Here is an 18,804-nt window from a genome sequence, read left to right as displayed (position 1 = left end):
GGTGGGGGCATAAAGAAAATGAAAAAAAAAAAAAAATTCATTAGACGTGTTGGGAAAAAATGGGGAGATCGAAGTCATAAGGGTGTTAGGCTTTCGAGATCTTATATGTTTTGAGATCATATATGTGCGACCAGACTAAGGCAACCTCCAGCTGGTATACCGATGGCGGCGGGTGGACACGAACTTGTGCTGAAACAAGTTCCTATCGAGGTTAAGTTTACGACCGGACGGATTCTAGCGGCTGGACCAAAGGTGAAACATGACTAGTCGTCATTTAACCTTTGTCTGATTTGCGTTTTGTATATAATACTCTAAATAAACACAAGTCAAAGCTGATTTTGACCTGATTTTGATATCTAGACTCAGAGATTAAGAGTCAATAGTCTTTGACTTTGGAAACCGGGTCTTACAAAGGAATTTTAGCCGGTTTCCATGGTTTACTTTCTAGATTTACCGGACCTGAGTTTGATATCTCAGAGTAAGTAGTCTCTGACTTTGGAAACCAGCTCTTCATATAGACCGATAAATCTAGAAAGTAAAGTAGTAAACCGTGGAAACCGACTAAAATTCCTTTGGAAGAGCCAGTTTCCACGGTTTACTACTTTACTTTCTAGATTTACCGGTCTATAAGATTTTATCAGGCGATGCCGGTTTAGGAAAGATTTGTAAATAAATTGAAACCCGGTCCAACAAAAAAAAACTGAAATATTATATCAATCAACACATCTTTACTATTGATTCTTGCACAATGAGGAGGACATTGTGCAAGAATATATATATGTTCGGTTTATATATATATATATATATATATATATATATATATATATATATATATATATATATATTTTTTTTTTCCATAAATTTTCTTTTGTCTTCTATTTTTTTATTTTTTTAACTTTTCTAAAATTTCTATCACAAATATTTGTCATTTTTTTTTACACAATGAGGACATTGCAAACTTAATGGATGTTTGGGAAAGACATTGTAACAATTAAAAGTTTAGGAAGAAATATTGCAAATTGTTTAATATATCCTCCCCTAAAAACAATTACATAAAGCAGCTAAATGGTATTTGGTGAACTTATAAGGAGGAAACTAGATACCAATTCCACTTATATGTTTCGAGAGCTTATATATTTCGAGATCTTATATGTGCGACCAGACTCAGGCAAACTCCAGCTGGTAAGCCGATGGCGGCGGGTGGACACGGACTTGTGCTGAAACAAGTTGCTATTAAGGTTGAGTTTGCGACCGGACTGATTCCGGCGGCCGGGCCGAAGGTGAAACAGGACTAGTCGTCGTTTAACCTTTGTTTGATTTTCGTTTTGTATATAATACTCTAAATAAACACAAGTCAAAGCTGATTTTGACCTGAGTTTGATATCTAGACTTAGAGACTAAGAGTCAGTACTCTCTGACTTTGGAAATCGGCTCTTCGAAAGGAATTTTAGCCGGTTTCCACGGTTTACTTTCTAGATTTACTTGACCTAAGTTTGATATCTCAGAGTCGGTAGTCTCTGACTTTGGAAACCGGCTCTTCCAAAGAAATTTTAGCCAGTTTCCACGGTTTACTACTTTACTTTCTATATTTACCAATTTATAGGATTTTATCAGACGATGCCAGTTTAGGAAAGATTTGTAAATAAATTGAAACCCAATCCAACAAAAAAAGGTAAAATATTATACCAATCACCACATCTTTACTATTGATTCTTGCACAAGAAATTATCAAATGTTTGGTTATCTATATAAATATATATATTCCCTAAATTTTCTTGCCTTTTATTTTTTTATTTTTTAACTTTTCTGAAATTTCTATCACAAATATTTGTCATTTTTTTTTACAGAATGATGACATTGAAAACTCAATGGATGTTTGGGAAGGATATTGTAACAATTAAAAGTTTAGGAAGAAATATTCTAAATTGTTTAATATATCATCCTCTAAAAACAATTACATAAAGCAGCTAAATGGTATTTGGTGAACTTATAAGGAGGAAACTAGATACAAATTCCAATTATATGTTTCAAGATCTTATATGTGTGGCCAGATTGAGGCAACCTCCAGCTGGTACGTTGATGGCGGTGGGTGGACACTGACTTATGCTGAAACAAGTTGCTGCCGAGGTTGAGTTTGCGACTAGACCGATTTTGGCGGCCGGATCGAAGGTGAAACAAGACTAGTCGCCGTTTAACCTTTGTCTAATTTGCATTTTGTATATAATACTCTAAATAAACACAAATCAAAGCTGATTTTGACATGAGTTTGATATCTAGACTCAGAGACTACGAGTTAGTACTCTCTGACTTTGGAAACTGGCTCCTCCAAAGGAATTTTAACCGGTTTCCACGGTTTACTTTCTAGATTACCGGACCTAAGTTTGATATCTCAAAGTTAGTAGTCTCTGACATTGGAAACCAGCTCTTTCAAAGGAATTTTAGCCGGTTTCCACGGTTTACTACTTTACTTTCTAGATTTACCGGTCTATAGGATTTTATCAGGCAATGCCGGTTTAGGAAAGATTTGTAAATAAATTGAAACCCGATCCAACAAAAAAACTAAAATATTATACCAATCATCACATCTTTACTATTGATTCTTGCACAAGAAATTATCAAATGTTCGGTTTCTATATATATATATTTTATTTTTTCTCCTAAATTTTCTTTTGTCTTTTATTTTTTTATTTTTTAACTTTTTTGAAATTTCTATCACAAATATTTGTCATTTTTTTTACAAAATGAGGACATTGCAAACTCAATGGATGTTTAGGAAGGACAATGTAACAATTAAAAATTTATGAAGAAATATTGCAAATTGTTTAATGTACCATCCCCTAAAAACAATTACATAAAGCAGCTAAATGGTATTTGGTGAACTTATAAGGAGGATACTAGATACCAATTTCACTTATACGTTTCGAGATCTTATATGTGCGACCAAACTGAAGCAACCTCCAGCTGGTACGCCGATTGCGGTGGGTGGACACGGACTTGTGCTAAAACAAGTTGCTGCTGAGGTTGAGTTTGCGACCGGACAAATTCCGGAGGCCGGACCGATGGTGAAACAAGACTAGTCGTCGTTTAACCTTTGTCTGATTTACGTTTTGTATATAATACTCTAAATAAACACAAGTCAAAGCTGATTTTGACTTGAGTTTGATATCTAGACTTAGAGACTAAGAGTCGGTAGTCTCTGACTTTGGAAACCGACTCTTCCAAAGGAATTTTAGCTAGTTTCCACGGTTTACTTTTTAAATTTACTGGACCTGAGTTTGATATCTCAGAGTCTGTAGTCTCTGACTTTGGAAACCGGAGTCAGTTTCCACGGTTTACTACTTTACTTTCTAGATTTACCGATCTATAAGATTTTATCAGGCGATGCCGGTTTAGGAAAGATTTGTAAATAAATTGAAACTCGATCCAACAAAAAAAATTAAAATATTATACCAATCATCACATCTTTACTATTGATTCTTGCACAAGAAATTATCAAATGTTCGGTTTCTATATATATATATTTTATTTTTTCCCCTAAGTTTTCTTTATCTTTTATTTTTTTATTTTTTAACTTTTATGAAATTTCTATCACAAATATTTGTCATCTTTTTTACAAAATGAGGACATTGCAAACTCAATGGATGTTTGGGAAGGACATTGTAACAATTAAAAATTTATGAAGAAATATTGCAAATTGTTTAGTATATCACCCCCTAAAAACAATTACATAAAGCAACTAAATGGTATTTGGTGAACTTAGAAGGAGGAAACTAGATACCAATTCTACTTATACGTTTCGAGATCTTAGATGTTTCGAGATCTTATATGTGCGACTAGACTGAAGCAACCTCCAGCTGGTACGCCGATGGCGGTGGGTGGACACGGACTTGTGCTGAAAGAAGTTGCTACCGAGGTTGAGTTTGCGACCGGACGGATTCCGGCGGCCGGACTGATGGTGAAACAGAACTAGTCATCGTTTAACCTTTGTCTAATTTGTGTTTTGTATATAATACTCTAAATAAACACAAGTCAAAGCTGATTTTGACCTGAGTTTGATATCTAGACTTAGAGACTAAGAGTCGTTAGTCTCTGACTTTGGAAGCCGGCTATTCCAAAGGAATTTTAGCTGATTTCCACGGCTTACTTTCTAAATTTGCTGGACCTGAGTTTGATATCTCAGAGTCTGTAGTCTCTGACTTTGGAAACAGGTGTCGGTTTCCACGGTTTACTACTTTTCATTCTACATTTACCAGTCTATAGGATTTTATCAGGCGATGGCAGTTTAGGAAAGATTTGTAAATAAATTGAAACGCGGTCCAACAAAAAAAAACTGAAATATTATACCAATGATCACATCTTTACTATTGATTATTGCTCAAAAAATTATCAAATGTTCAGTTTCTATATATATATATATATATATATATATATATATATATATATATATTTTTTTTTTCCCAAAATTTTCTTTTGTCTTTTATTTATTGATTTATTTTTGAACTTTTCTGAAATTTCTATGACAAATATTTGTCATTTTTTTAAAAAAAAAAAATGACGAACTTGCAAACTCAACGGATGTTTAGGAAGGACATTGTAACAATTAAAAGTTTAAGAAGAAATATTGCAAATTGTTTAATATACCATCCCCTAAAAACAATTACATAAAGTAGTTAAATGGTATTTGGTGAACTTATAAGGAGGAAACTAGATACCAATTCCACTTGTTACTTACATGAACTTAAATTGGCTTTTTTCAAACTTTCTTTAATTCAAATCGTGATATTATAAATCATTTTTTTATTTAAATATGTGAATGAATATAGAGTAGCGTTCACATGAGGCAAAGTTACAATTACTAGGGGTGATAATTACCTATGAAAAATGATTAAGAATATAATTTAATTACATAAACCAGCACGATGAGAAATAAACTAAACAAATATATTTGCACCAATTCAGACGTAAGGTTGTATTTTATTTCAATTAAAACCCAACATTTTGGATTGCCTAAGCCTGCTGCAACTACTCCTTGCCCTCCTCCACCATGTGATGTAGCACCCAAGTTTTCATGGTCACCTGATTCTGTAATGGCAACTTTGTCACCGTCCAATTCGTGCACGAGTTCATCAATCTTGCAGAACTGATATGGCCATCATACATTGTAGAGAAATTGGCAATGGTCAAACCGATTATCCTCCAGTGAATAACTCTGCATTTAATTTAGAAAAAAAAGTGTAAGATCTTATTGGATTTAGATAAACATAAAAGATTTGTTAGCTTGACAAATATTTGATGTTGAACTGGCTCTTTCACCCAAACTTACCTCTGCATGATAGGAAGGTGTTAGTACATTCATTTTGTGCTCATTGATGGAGTAGTACTTGAAGAAGTGTTTTACTTTATTAGCCACTTCCAATGGAGTTAATCTTGCACCCCATCTATAGCAGAGATTCTGTTGTTGCAACAAGGGAAAAAATACCAAAAAATAAAATAAAATTGATGAGTTCTTACAACTCGATTAGCGATAAAAATATAATTGAAAGATGATAAGGGGGCACAATCCAAGAAAACAACTAGTAGAAAAATAGGGAACAAACTCAGAGAAAATTGAAAAAAGCACAGTAACAATAAAATTAGAAGGGGGAATGAGGCATGGTGGCATTTGCCATCCATGTGAAAAGAGTTAATGTTGTTAGAATATTTTATATATTATTCTCTAGGTTTATTGTCTTTCCTATTAGGGTTTATTCTCTATCTTAATTACTTTAGGGTTTCTTACCTATCACTCTTAACCTCTCTATATATTAAGGCCTATGTAATCATCATATAATAATCACGATAGAATCAATACAATGTAGTACTTACATTTGCTTCAGCTCTCTCTCTTCTCTCTTGTTCTTCCGCTCTCAATATATTCAATAATTTATTTAACTTGGTATCAGAGCCACTTTTCTGTGGCCTTCAACGTCTTTTCTGGCGTTTTCCTTTTGACAAATTTTAGTGTCGTAGCCCTACGTCAAGTGCCGCCAAATTTTATACTGCCCATAGCCTCAAAAGTTGTTCCAAGACTATAAACCAAGAGCCAGTCAATTCATTCGCCGCCAACGATGTCCAAACGAACCGCCACAGCCCCTAAAGAATCTGCTCGTTCTGTTATGTGCCCCCAAACAACACTAATTGCCTCAATAATAGTGCCAATCGACCGATTGGGGCCAGATGAGTCTAGAGCTGTCAAGTACCGCCTCATCGGAACTGCCACGCGCCGTTAGAAGCTTCTAACGTTCCCCCACGGGCCGCCACGTACGGCCGCTCAGACAAGCTACCGGACCTTTTCATAGATAGCCCATAACAGCCCAGAACGCCTTAATTGGAGATCAGACGCGCTTCCACATGTCGCCAGAAGCTGCTGCCGTTTAACCCACACGCCGCTGCATTCCTCCGATCACCTTCATTGTAACGCCACTCTATAAATCAACAACCGCTGGTCTCAAACCAGTCAAGCACAGAGCCAGACATCGGACGCGCATCCATGCACCGGTATAAGCCTCTGCACGTGGGCGACACGCTCCATTCCACCGTCGCCTAAAAACGCGTGTAGTACATGCGCCAGCAGGTTTGAGATCTCTTCTACCGGCCACGTGTCAACCTCTCAAAAGTGACACGTCAGCCTTAGTGCAACGTCATCACGTTTGCCACATCAGCACCTTTGCCACGTCAGCTCCTTGTTTTGTTTTGTTGACTTTTGACTTCCCCAAAGTTGACCGTTGACTTTGACCACTCTCAAGATTGACCAGGTGTTTCCTACTCAATTTTTCGTCCTGATTTCAAATTTGTGATCAATTTTTGCTTTTAGCATCCTTATATGGCAGAAAACAATATTTTTCTCCAAATTTAGGCATTTGTTTTATGCGGTTCAAGTCAGTTCATGCATTATTCAATTTGGGTCCATAACCTTTTTCGGTGCACTTGAATCCGGTTCAATCTTCTTGTGGTGGGCACTCTCGGGTCAGACCAACCTTTCAACGGTCCAAGGGTTTTAGGCATGATTAGCCTTTTCAACTGAACCGTTTTTTTTTTTTTTTGCTACTTAGCTCAGTCAACCAGGCGAGACAGCCTAGTTAGCTTAGCCGACCAGGCAAGACAGCTTTCTCTCCACTCTGCCGACGAGGCCAGCTATTTTATTTTGGCCCGTAGTCGGCCATTTTCATGTTTTGGCCCGTTGTCGGCCCTGGCATGTAGTCGGCCCTTTTTATTTTTGGCTCGCTGTCAGCCTTGGCCCGTTGTCGGCCCCTTTTGAAGTTTGGCTCATTGTCAGCACTATCCCGTTGTCGATACCTTTTGAAGTTTGGCTCATTGTCAGCCCCTATTGGATTTTGGCCCGTCGTCGGCCCCTTTTGAAGTTTGGCTTATTGTCAGCCCTGGCCTATTGTCGGACCTTTTTTAAGTTTGGCCCATTGTCGGCCCTTTTGAATCTACATTCACTAGCCACTTGCCGTCGTCGCTGGCCACCCCGCCAGCTTCTATCTCTTTCGACAGTCGTCACCATCTACCTGCCCGTTCCCCGCCTCTGCCACCGCCGTCATCATAATTTCAGATTTCAAACTTAAGGTTGTAGAATATTCCACCTTAAGTTTGAGGGGGGATATTAGAATATTTTATATATTATTCTCTAGGTTTATTGTCTTTCCTATTAGGGTTTATTCCCTGCCTTAATTAGTTTAGGGTTTCTTACCTATCACTCTTAACCTCTCTATATATTAAGGCCTATGTAATCATCATATAATAATCAATATATAATCAATACAATGTAGTCCTTACATTTGCTTCTGCTCTCTCTCTCTCTCTCTCTCTCTCTCTCTCTTCTCTCTCATTCTTCCGCTCTCAATATATTCAACAATATATTTAACATGTGTTGGGTGGTCTTGGGCCTCTCTCAACCCCAAAAGCTACCTCAAGAGGTAAGGCTTAGGAGTTTTGAACTCAAAAATGGAATATCAACCTTGGAGATGCCTGATTATTAATGGAGGGTTTCTGCAAGTGTCCATTAACCTTTTTCTGGCAAATCTCAGGCCCCATTTGGATCCTCTGATATTGCATCCTTTGATTGGATGACCTTTATTATCAGAATTCTATTTTGCCACTACAATTTTCAGATAACCATAAAGATCTAATCAAAGACAATTCAAAAAATGAGGCACTCCATAAAGAATATTTCTTGATCTGAAGCAGAAAGAAGATTCTCCTAATTGGAGTCTCCATAAAGAATATTGTTGAGGAATAAAATAATCCCACATTGCTTGTGGATAAGATCTTGGGCATGTTTATAAAGAGTGAGCAACCCTCTCTTATTGAACCGGTTTTATGAGATGAGTTTGGCCTACAAATTTCTTCATGGTATCAGAGCCTACCACAAGACCAATGGAGCCCACACTACTTACCCCGTGACAAGGACCATAAAAAAATATTGGCCTGCACACAAGGGAGGTTGTTGATGAATAATCCCACATTGCTTGTGGACAAGATCTTGGGCATGTTTATAAATAGTGAGCAACCTTCTCTTATTGAACCGGTTTTATGAGATGAGTTAGGCCCACAAATTTCTTCAAATATTTCGTGATCTGAAGCAAGCAAAAAGATTCTCCTAATTACACTACCTTGTGATTCCCTATCATAGACTAATTCAAGAGGAAGTAAAAACATTGAAGCTCCATAAGAGAAATAGTGACACATAAAACAGCCAGGACAGAAACCCACTCTAATAAATGACAAGTGTCATGGATCACATGGTTTTTTAAAATATTTTAAGCGTCATTTATTGTCATTCTATTAATCTAGGAACACAAACATTAATTTTTTAGAAACCCAATAATGTTGAATAACACTTATCACTTATTGGAGTAGAATGAAGGAAATTTCCTCCAAACCAATTTGGAAGAAATTTGTGTCCAAACAGACATGGAACATAGATACTGGACCACAACGGAAAATTTTCAGAAACCTTCCAAAGACGGAGAGTTCCTCATATGTCATTCCCATGTCCACTTCATCTAGCTGGTTTATACAACATAGAATTAGGCAAAAGCATAATATTGACATACCCATCTCTATAACTTATTCTTTCACCCAAAAATAGAACATAACGATGAAATGTCAGTAACAAGAAAGAAAATTTGCATATGTTAAAGCAAAGAGTGTCAATGCAAGTCAAGACACCCAAAAGCGAACCATTAACACAATGTTGAGACGATGAATTTTGATCATTTAAATACTACAAAGATTTAGCCTCCACATTGTCGACAATCCATGTTATCGATGTGGGCATCTTAGGAGATGGACATTATTTAAGCAAACACAAAGGGTTTGTTTGCTAAAGTTTTGGATTTTGAGTTTTGAAGTAAAGCTTGAAAATTGATTTGATGGAAGCCACATTTGAAAAAGGCATTATATGTAGGGTCAACAAACGAACATTTGTTTGGCAAACAGGGCAATGAGCAGCGACGGCGAAGGTTAGGGTAGGAGAAGGCAAATCAGTGGAAGGTAATAGGGAAAATCGCGGAAGATTCTCAGTATTTTTTTTATTTTTATTTTTCTATTTTGTTTTTTGGGGGTGTATAATATCTGTAAAATAAAACCTATATTAATGAAGATATAAGAAACCACACGTACGTTTAGCCGACGTGTCCTCCAATGGTGACGCCACCTTGTCCAGAATCGAATCGAGGAGGTCATTTGGAAGCCATGCATACCCAGTCTGATTCTGATTCCGACGTCGATGAAATTGCCATGCCTATATATATATTAGACAAGATCACCGACATGTATGTCCACTTGGTGACAGCGGCCGTTAATTAATAGAGATGTTCAATTGTATTTTTGTTATATTATTTATGAAACAATTACCGCAATTTATGGAATTCCTTGTGGGCTTGTACGTCTCAATTTGGTTATTGACAGCACGTAAGAAATTAAGAGAAATAATATCAATAAATAAAAATATATCATATTCATGGTATCAATATTATTTAATACCATTTATTTCTCGTAATCTCCTATGGAGTAGTGATATAAGTTCTTATATCACTCTTATATCCTTTTAAAGATAATGTGGCTCTTAAAATCACAATTGGACTTGTGATTGATTATTATTAAATTTTGATCAAATGATAATTTTCAAAGTCATCTCAGTTTTTTAGGAACACAAGAGAGACTAATAAAATTACTCTCTTCTACGACCTCAATAGGAATATATACAATTCTCTTTATTGTCAAACCACAATTATGGAGATAACAAGTCCGACTTTAATTAAATGATCATAAATACTAAGTTGATACAAGTAATAAATGTTGATTTGCAAAATCTTAATCATTTAATATGGAAATTTTTTTTGAGATTTCAAAATTTTTACATGGTAGAATATTGTTTGTAGGAGATATGCTGCAGATTCACAATATAATGGTTGTTCTTAAAAATTAAACCAGACTAAAGATGCACATAACAGATCTTAATTAAAAAAAAAAAATCCAGAAATGAATTTTAAACATAATTTTTTTTTTTTTTTGATAAATTGTGTAACAATTGTTGCACTGACATGAAAATGTAAAATATTAATTAAGAAGTTAGAAATATGGCAAGTGGTTTAATTTTAGAAACTTAATATAGATATTAATCAATTTTTAAAAGAAAAATGGTAGGCCTTATTTTCTCAACCATCTCCATACATAGGGGTGATCAGACGGTTTTTATTAACCCTTTTTTAACTACTAACCGCTATAAACGCTAACCGTACTAACCGCTAACCGCTTTTAAAAGGGCTAGTGAGTTTTTGGAAACCGCTAACAGCTAATATCTAATATGGACCATACATATTACATTTGTTCAACCCAAACTCCATATCATAATATAAAGAAATAAACGATTCTTTTTTTTTTCTTTTTTTTTGAACAAATTGCAATCTTTATTGATAATCCATCAATCAAATAGGGGCATATTGCTCACTATTTACATTACCATTAATACAACTTGAAATTTTTCAACCCAAACTCTATCTATGCATCTAAAATAGCTTTTCTAGTGAGACTATGAGCGGCTAAACTCGCATCCTTCTTCACATGTTTAATCATCAACGGTTGCAGCTGGATCAATTCGTCTTTAATTGATTCAATCGACTAGATGACCAAAAAAAAAAAAAACCAAAATTATTATATTTAATATTATATAAATTTAATCCTCTACGTTCACTCTATTATTATAATTTTTTGATTAGTGTTAATTTTGTCAGTTTTACTGAGAATTTTTATTATAATAAAAATTAGTTATATTTTCAAAAGTAAGAGTGAGAAAGAAACCGACAAAAGTGATGAAGAGATCATCATAATAATAGTGATTGAGGATTCTAAATATCCAAGTGTTGGACTTTTATATGATATAAGTGTAATGGTATTGGTTTTGGTAGAAACGATGGAAAAATTTTCTTTGAAGGCATATTGGTTTTCATTATCATTATTATTAATTTTGTTTGAAAATCACATCTTTGCCTGTTTTCCTCACCAATTAAATTAAGGGGTAATTTCACTAAAAACTTCTAAACTTTCACCCAATTTGACAAATCCCCCCTCCCCCCGCCGTAAAACTTCAAAATATCTTAATTTGGACCTCTGAACTTTCAATTGCTCTCAATGTGAAACCCATAATCAATTTTAGCCGTTAGAAATACAAAAAAAAAGACTAAAATATCCCTGATTTTTTTTTTTTTTTTTAAATAAAAAAATAAAAAAAAGATTTTGGAATTAAGAGTAAAGTTGAAATTTTATATAAAATTCAAGAGTATAAACATCTTGTAACATTTAAAATCTCACGGGAGGAGTCCACATTGTGAACAATTTGAAAGTTCAGGAGACCAAATTAAAAGATTTTAAAGTTTTGAGAGTTTATTAAATCGGGTGAAAGTTTAGGGTCTTTAGTAAAGTTATCCCTTAAATTAATGTGCAGGCAAAGACTCCATGGGTTGATGTGATTAAAATTTAAGACTTGTTATTTTCCTTTAATTGGGGGGGTCCCAATTTGGTCAATAGTCGCACCATGGCTTGTCTTCAAGGGAAGTCATTGTCTGCAATTTGACAAAAATGGCTAAGTACTCAGCTTCGGGAAGAATCATTTTTTGCGCGCTTTCATAAGTCATGTATATCCCATGCTCCAGTAGCGAATGGTTCTCAGTAACTTGCCTTATCCTACGTATAGATGTTACTCATCAAAGTCTGTTCCTCAATAATTCACAAACTCCCATTCTCTCTCTCTCTCTCTCTCTCAAAAGACAAACTATACTTCTGTTGGTGTCTTCTTGGGCATTTGGATGGTTATTTAGAGTCTTGAACTTTACTGGGAGGTGGGTTTTGGATTGCAGCTCCACAGCACGAACAAGGATGACCCAGGTGAGCGTAACAATAAGGTCCAGAGGCGCTAATACTATCCGGTAATGAAGGCTTCGGAAGTGTCCGGACTCTCGGATCAATGGGTTCCAGATAGCGACGTTGTTGCGGTGTCCAAACAAACAACAAAAACCAAGACAAGAATTAACATAGAATAGTTTACCAATTTTCGAAGGTAATTCAAAACTAAAGTACTGGTCATAAGTTCCAGTATGGTTCACTTAGCATGTGAGAAGCACATGTTCTCTAATAGCATATACTTCTCATCAGGGACAGAATCATAAATTTCTACCCCTCATAAACAATTCAAAATTGCCCGTGCCAGGTGGTCAATTAACTTCATCCAACACTAATTTATCCTCCTTAAACCATAAAAAACAAAAGGGTAAATTTCAGTGAGTTCCCACCTAAAAAGTGCCATAGTACAAAGCACCTTGTACACAAGTCGGGTAAAAATTAGACGTTCGACCGTTGACATGATCCCATAAAATTGTTTGTACTTAAAAGGTCGAACTTTAGACCTGATGCGTTATGAGGACTTACGCATGAGGTTTGAGCTCGATTTGAGCATGCTAGAAATACATATTGAGGACAACTATTTCCATTGGCAATGAAAGGTGAACGAGTCTAATCGTCCTCAAACAAAGTGGTAGCAAATTCAATTGAAGGTTACATGCAATAATGCTAGCTGACACGGTAGTCTCAAACAACCTAAACCAAAGACTTGTCTTTGTTCTTTCCAAGTCACAAACGTAGCCCTTCCCCTTGTATTTTTTCTATTGCACAGCACAACAATGGAGATCTAAAGACCCAAGGGTGTGGGCCGTGTGGCTGACGTGAGAAAACTGACAGGCAAGGTGCAAGGTGGTGGCTAGGCGGCGATTGGAGAAGATCCCAACAAGTGAAAGCATGGCTGGAGCGGTGTTTTTTGGGCGGTAGGCTGATAGTGAGAAGGCCAGAGCTAGCTGTTGTGGCTCGGTGGTGGGCCTGTTTGTAGGTGGTAAATGTGCTCCCTCTCACTTGTTGGAGTAGGGATGATAAATGTGGATAGATGACATCCATAACAAAGTTGTTTATTACTTGGGCTGGTTGTGAGCAAATTGATAGAGACATGTGAGTGTGGCTTGTTTTTTGGACGTTATGATAATATCTCTACATCACAAAAACAAAAATACACTTTGGGCGATTTTCAATTATTTTATGGCTTTGACTGAGGAAACATTCAAAACCCGTCTCTAATACCAAACTGATGTAGGACAGGAAGCAATTAAGAAGAAATTTGAAGCAAACGAAGACAAGTCAAGAAGAGAAGAGAAAAATGACAACAGTCGGACCAAAATTTTTAATTCATCATAAGCTGTTAAATATAATAGAAAAGTAGGTTTAAATAGACTAGGAATTAAACCTAGAAGTCCAAAATAAAATGATGCAACCCTTCTGAAAAATAGATAATAAAACAAAAAAAGCAAACTAATAATGATTCAACTCTCAACCACCCAACAACAAGGTCATGGGCTGGTGTGATCTGTTGCTCGATCGTGTCTAGTGTCCCACGCCACTAATGCTAAAGAAACAGCTCCTAGTCCTAGTTGAATACCCTCTTGAAGAGGATACTCCTTCAAGGTATTTTGACATTTCCTGTATCTGAATAGGCCTGGTTCAAGAAAATGAATTCATACAGTCAAATCCCTCGGCCCTTGATCCATTGGATAATGAACGGTCAAAACCAAGTGTATGTATGACAAGTATAATTTTTGTGGATTAGGGAATGATAAATGTCAAAATTAATTCGAAAAAAAAAAAGAAAAAAGAACTAGAGCAAAGTTATTTCAGCTGAATATGTTTTGTTCAACAAAATTAGGGACAAATTAGCAGGCTAAACAGGGTTAAAACTATTATAGTAATAATTTGTTTATCCATTGAAGAATGACAGCTTTCAAAACAAATTCTAAAAAAAAAAAAAAAAAGTCTACACAAAGTTATTTTAGGTAAAGATATCCAACACTTTTTTTCTTAAAAACACTAAACATAGTTCCATTAATATATTGGTTAACATCCAAACAAAATATGAACATGAGATGAGTAGCCGGCTTATTGACCTTAAAAGATGTCCTTAAGTTCACACAACACATCAAAAAACTTTTAAAAAATTTCATTACATAAAGCATCAATCTCCTTTTGCTGCAAAACATTATCCTACCGTACGTGAAACTTTAGGACTTGCTTCTAGAATTAAAGTTCCCTTTCCAGAATGTATCAACAAATTTCAGTTATCTAAAAGAAAAAAACCAAACCCTCCTTGGAAACAAAGGTTTTCATGATGTTGAAATTACAGCAATTTCAGTATGCTTGGCTAAATCAATGTTTCTGTGATAACTAAGAAAGACAACAAGATATCCAACACACCCCCGCTCCCGCCTGAGAGAGAGAAAGAGAGACGGGTGCTTCTCCAGTTTGGAGTATTTCAGATACCACTACCAAAGCTTGATCATAATAATATTGAGCTAGCTCCAATAACAGAACAACTGTGAAGTTGTAGAACATTTCTCAAATGTACAAAAAGGAAGCCCAACTAGAAGAAATGGAGTCTATGTTGATGTTGAGGATATATCAGTCTATGCTCTATTGCAACAAACTGACTTGAAATGATCTAGATTGCCAATTAGGACCATTGCACTCAAGGAGAAAAAAACTGACATGAACCACAACTGCATCCTCCACCTCATTTTTGTGGAAGAGTTGGAATTCATTGGCATATAATTGAGATTGGATCTGTGACTAACATCCATAATCAGAATTTAAGCGTGCAACTCAACCAACCCACTTGAGGTCAAATCATAGATGTAGAAGATCAATTCCAATCTCTACTAAAATATCTATCTAATTTATTCCTAAACAAGGACAGTAAAGGAAAGATACCCGACAAAGTCTACATTGGCTGAGGTGCAAGATTTCCAGCTACACCAAATTAATGAACCCAAGTGAGCTCAGAGCTTCTGTTTAGGCACACTCTGCAAGAAGAAAAGGACTTGTAATCAGAATTTCAATCTTTTAATTGTGTGGGAAAGCAATCACTAAAGTCCTCTTGAAGTAGACGGCAAACTCACTGGGTGGAAAGCGCAGTATATTGAACAAATAATTATACAGATAACAGCTCAATCCTTTCAAAAGGGGAAAAAGGGTTAGATCGATTGTTAAAAATGGCCTCTCTTTCGCGAATTGCAGTTTTCTCCAAACCCAATCAATAGACATACAAATATCCCTTAATATCAAATCAACTAGCTCGGAAAATAGTCTAAAACGCATTATAATTTGGAAAGCACATATTTTCCTAAATCACGGTAAGCATAAAATTAGAAGAAGGGAGAATGAGGCATAGACTAATTCAAGAGGACGTAAAAACATTGAAGCTCAATGAGAGAGAAATAGTGAGACCTAAATCAGACCTGGAACATAGATACTGGACCACATCGGAAAATTTTTCCCCAACCTTCCATCGACGGAGAGTTCCTCGTATGATTCGAAAGTGAAGCCCTCTAAATTCACCAGTTTGCACTAGGCCATCTATGAGTTATGGAACAACCCTGGCTAGTGATTGGCTCATTGAAACTCTTGCTAGCCTTTTAATCAATTTAGCATGATTTAACTGTTCAGTTAACCTAACACATTATTACAGGTAATCATATTGGAAGGCTAACAAAAGCCTGTTATTGGTTACCTGCCCCAGGCACTCATCCTGAAATAATTTTTTTTTTAAAAAAAAGTAATCGAGATATCATTAAAAGCGTAAGGCGCTTCCAAGTACACAAGGATTATCCAAGAAAAGCCACCTAACTAGTTGGAACTCATCCTGAAATAATGGTCCTTTTATATTAAATGCAGCATGAGCCCATTAATTATTTGAAACAAAAGTAGACAGTCAACATGAAATATGAAATGCACAGTACAAGAGTACAGCATCGATATGTTACGCTTAATAAAACCAACCTTTTACGACAAGCTGGCACATGCAGCCAACTATAGCAGCAACCGAGGAGCTATCTGCTCCACCAGAAAGAGGAAACAAAAAACCAGAAGCTCCACTTCTTAAATAATCCCATAACCAGCAACCTGGTCCAAAGGCTATTTCCTCCTCAGGATCATGATACTTAATCTGAATCATGTTCAATTTAGCAAGAGTTTCGTAATTAGTGACATTCTTGTGAAAAGAATTCCACTGACAAAAACTACATAATCACCAATGAAATCAAATTAAACTTATTTGCAGAAAATTTCTAAGTGAAAGCAAGACTGCTATTTCAATACAGTTTATTCAATTACAGTGAAGCCTTAATCCCACCAATATGAGATTGGTTAAATAGTCCTTTCTGAACCAAGAACTAACCTTAAGTGGACTAGAAGGACACATTTTCAGGGTAAAAGGCTGAGAAAGCTTGTATGGTACTGCCACCGAAGGAACTTTAATTTTGCAACTTGCTTGCTCTTGAAAGCTACTTATAGATCCTCTAAGACTAGCAACCTGTGATCAAGCAAGCAAGTTAAGGAACAAAGAATATTCACAACACAGGGTTATAATCCAAAGACCAAAGAAATGCAATGAATTTGAATTGATAGAATTAATATCGGATTAACAGAATGGATATCAAAGTAAATGCCTATTTTCAGAGACTTCTTTAGTTGTTTGTATCAGCAGGTTTGCTAAACAACCACCAAGTACCAGTACATACTCAAACAACTCTTACATTAACAGCGTGACATGTAAGTGTGAATCATAGAATCGGATTGATGCAATACATAATTGTGCTGAAAATAGAGGAAGAGCAGTAATGGGTGATTTATTTTCGAGGAAGCAATTTAGTTGACAAACCCGAATCCCACAATTACTTGCTTATGCACTAGCATTTATCAACATAAATTGAAGCTATTTCATATAGTGCCTGTAGATATGATGTGTTATTTTTGGGAAAATTATATACATCGGAAAATTATGAGTGCATTATTATATTTCACATCGGAAAATTTTTCCCCAACCTTCCATCGACGGAGATTTCCTCGAATGATTCGAAAGTGAAGCCCTCCATGGGCTCTAAAAGCCCACTAACATTGGTGGGCCTTCTCTCAACCCCCACGAAATCAAAACTCCTCCGAACCACTCTCTGCGTACTATCTCCCTCCTCCTCTGTTTCTAAAACATCCTTGGCCATGTCAACAATAAACATTTTTTTTTAAAAAAAAAAAAAAAAAAAAACAAACAAACAAACAAATCAATGAAAAGAGCTAGCTACCTGCGACGAGGAGGGACCTATATAAACAGCAGCACCACCTCCCCTGTCTCATTCTCTCATTTTTCACAAAACCATCGCCTCCTTGCAACCCTAGCCTAGCTCCTCCCTCAAATTCACACCTCCGATCGTCAGCCATTACATTCAGTTTGTACAGTCACATTCAGTGTGTTGTCGTCATGATGCACGGTCCTCCATGTCTGCAGAAGTTGTCCGACGAAGAAGAAAAAGAACGCAAAAAACTGGAAAAACTGGAAAAAGAGCCTCTGGAGCCGGAGGAATCTCAGCTACTTCCTCGCACTGAGGTTCCTCCGGCTCCAGAGGCTCTTTTTCCGGTTTTTCCAGTTTTTGCGTTCTTTTTCTTCTTCGTCGGACAACTTCTACAGACATGGAGGACCGTGCATCATGACGACAACACACTGAATGTGAATGTAATGACTGTACAAACTGAATGTAATGGCTGACGATCGGAGGTGTGAATTTGAGGGAGGAGCTAGGGTTGCAATGAGGCGATGGTTTTGTGAAAAATGAGAGAATGAGAGAGTGGAGGTGGTGCTGCTGTTTATATAGGTCCCTCGTCGCAGGTAGCTAGCTGTTTTCATCGATTTGTTTTTTTTTTTAAAAAAAAAAAAATTTCCTAAATTTTCTTTTGTCTTTACACAACGAGGACATTGCAAACTCAATGGAAGTTTGGCAACAACATTGTAAGAATTAAAAATTTAAGGAGAATATTGTAAATTGTTTGATAGAGGGGTAATATACCATCTCCTAAAAACAATTACATAAAGCAGCTAAATGGTATTTGGTGAACTTATAAGGAGGAAACTAGATGCCAATTCCACTTGTTAATTACATGAACTTAAATTGGCTTGTTTCAAACTTTCTTTAATTCAAATCGTGATACTATAAATCATTTTTATTTAAATCTGTGAATGAATATTGAGTAGCCTTCACATGAGGCACAGTTACAATTATTCGGGGTGATAATTACCCATGAAAAAATGGTTAAGAATATAATTTAGGGTTAAATACCAAATACTCCTTGAAGTTTGGTAACTTTATTTTTATTCCCTTAGGGTTTCATTTTTATCACAGG

At 36.0% G+C, this 18,804-nt stretch overlaps 1 long non-coding RNA gene across 5 annotated transcripts; it reads right to left on the bottom strand.

Annotated features, from left to right (window-relative positions):
- Positions 1 to 13,768: 13,768 nt before the first annotated feature.
- On the bottom strand, positions 13,769 to 17,862 carry LOC132176201 (uncharacterized). 5 transcript variants are annotated; one of them, XR_015911768.1, is made up of 6 exons: positions 17,712 to 17,862; positions 17,458 to 17,621; positions 16,811 to 16,945; positions 16,414 to 16,579; positions 15,346 to 15,437; positions 13,769 to 14,080 (listed from the first exon to the last, which is right to left on the bottom strand). It is a non-coding gene; the product is annotated as an uncharacterized LOC132176201 (long non-coding RNA). The 5 variants fall into 5 exon arrangements; XR_015911767.1 differs by lacking the exon at positions 13,769 to 14,080 and having other exon boundaries at positions 14,518 to 15,437; XR_015911769.1 differs by lacking the exon at positions 13,769 to 14,080 and having other exon boundaries at positions 14,518 to 15,437; positions 17,458 to 17,611.
- Positions 17,863 to 18,804: the final 942 nt, after the last annotated feature.

Source organism: Corylus avellana, chromosome 3 (assembly GCF_965113065.1).
Source record: "Corylus avellana chromosome 3, dhCorAvel1.hap1.2, whole genome shotgun sequence".
Lineage (NCBI taxonomy): Eukaryota > Viridiplantae > Streptophyta > Magnoliopsida > Fagales > Betulaceae > Corylus > Corylus avellana.
The sequence above is the reverse complement of the archived record's forward strand: the minus strand, read 5'-3'. Positions and strand labels throughout refer to the sequence as shown.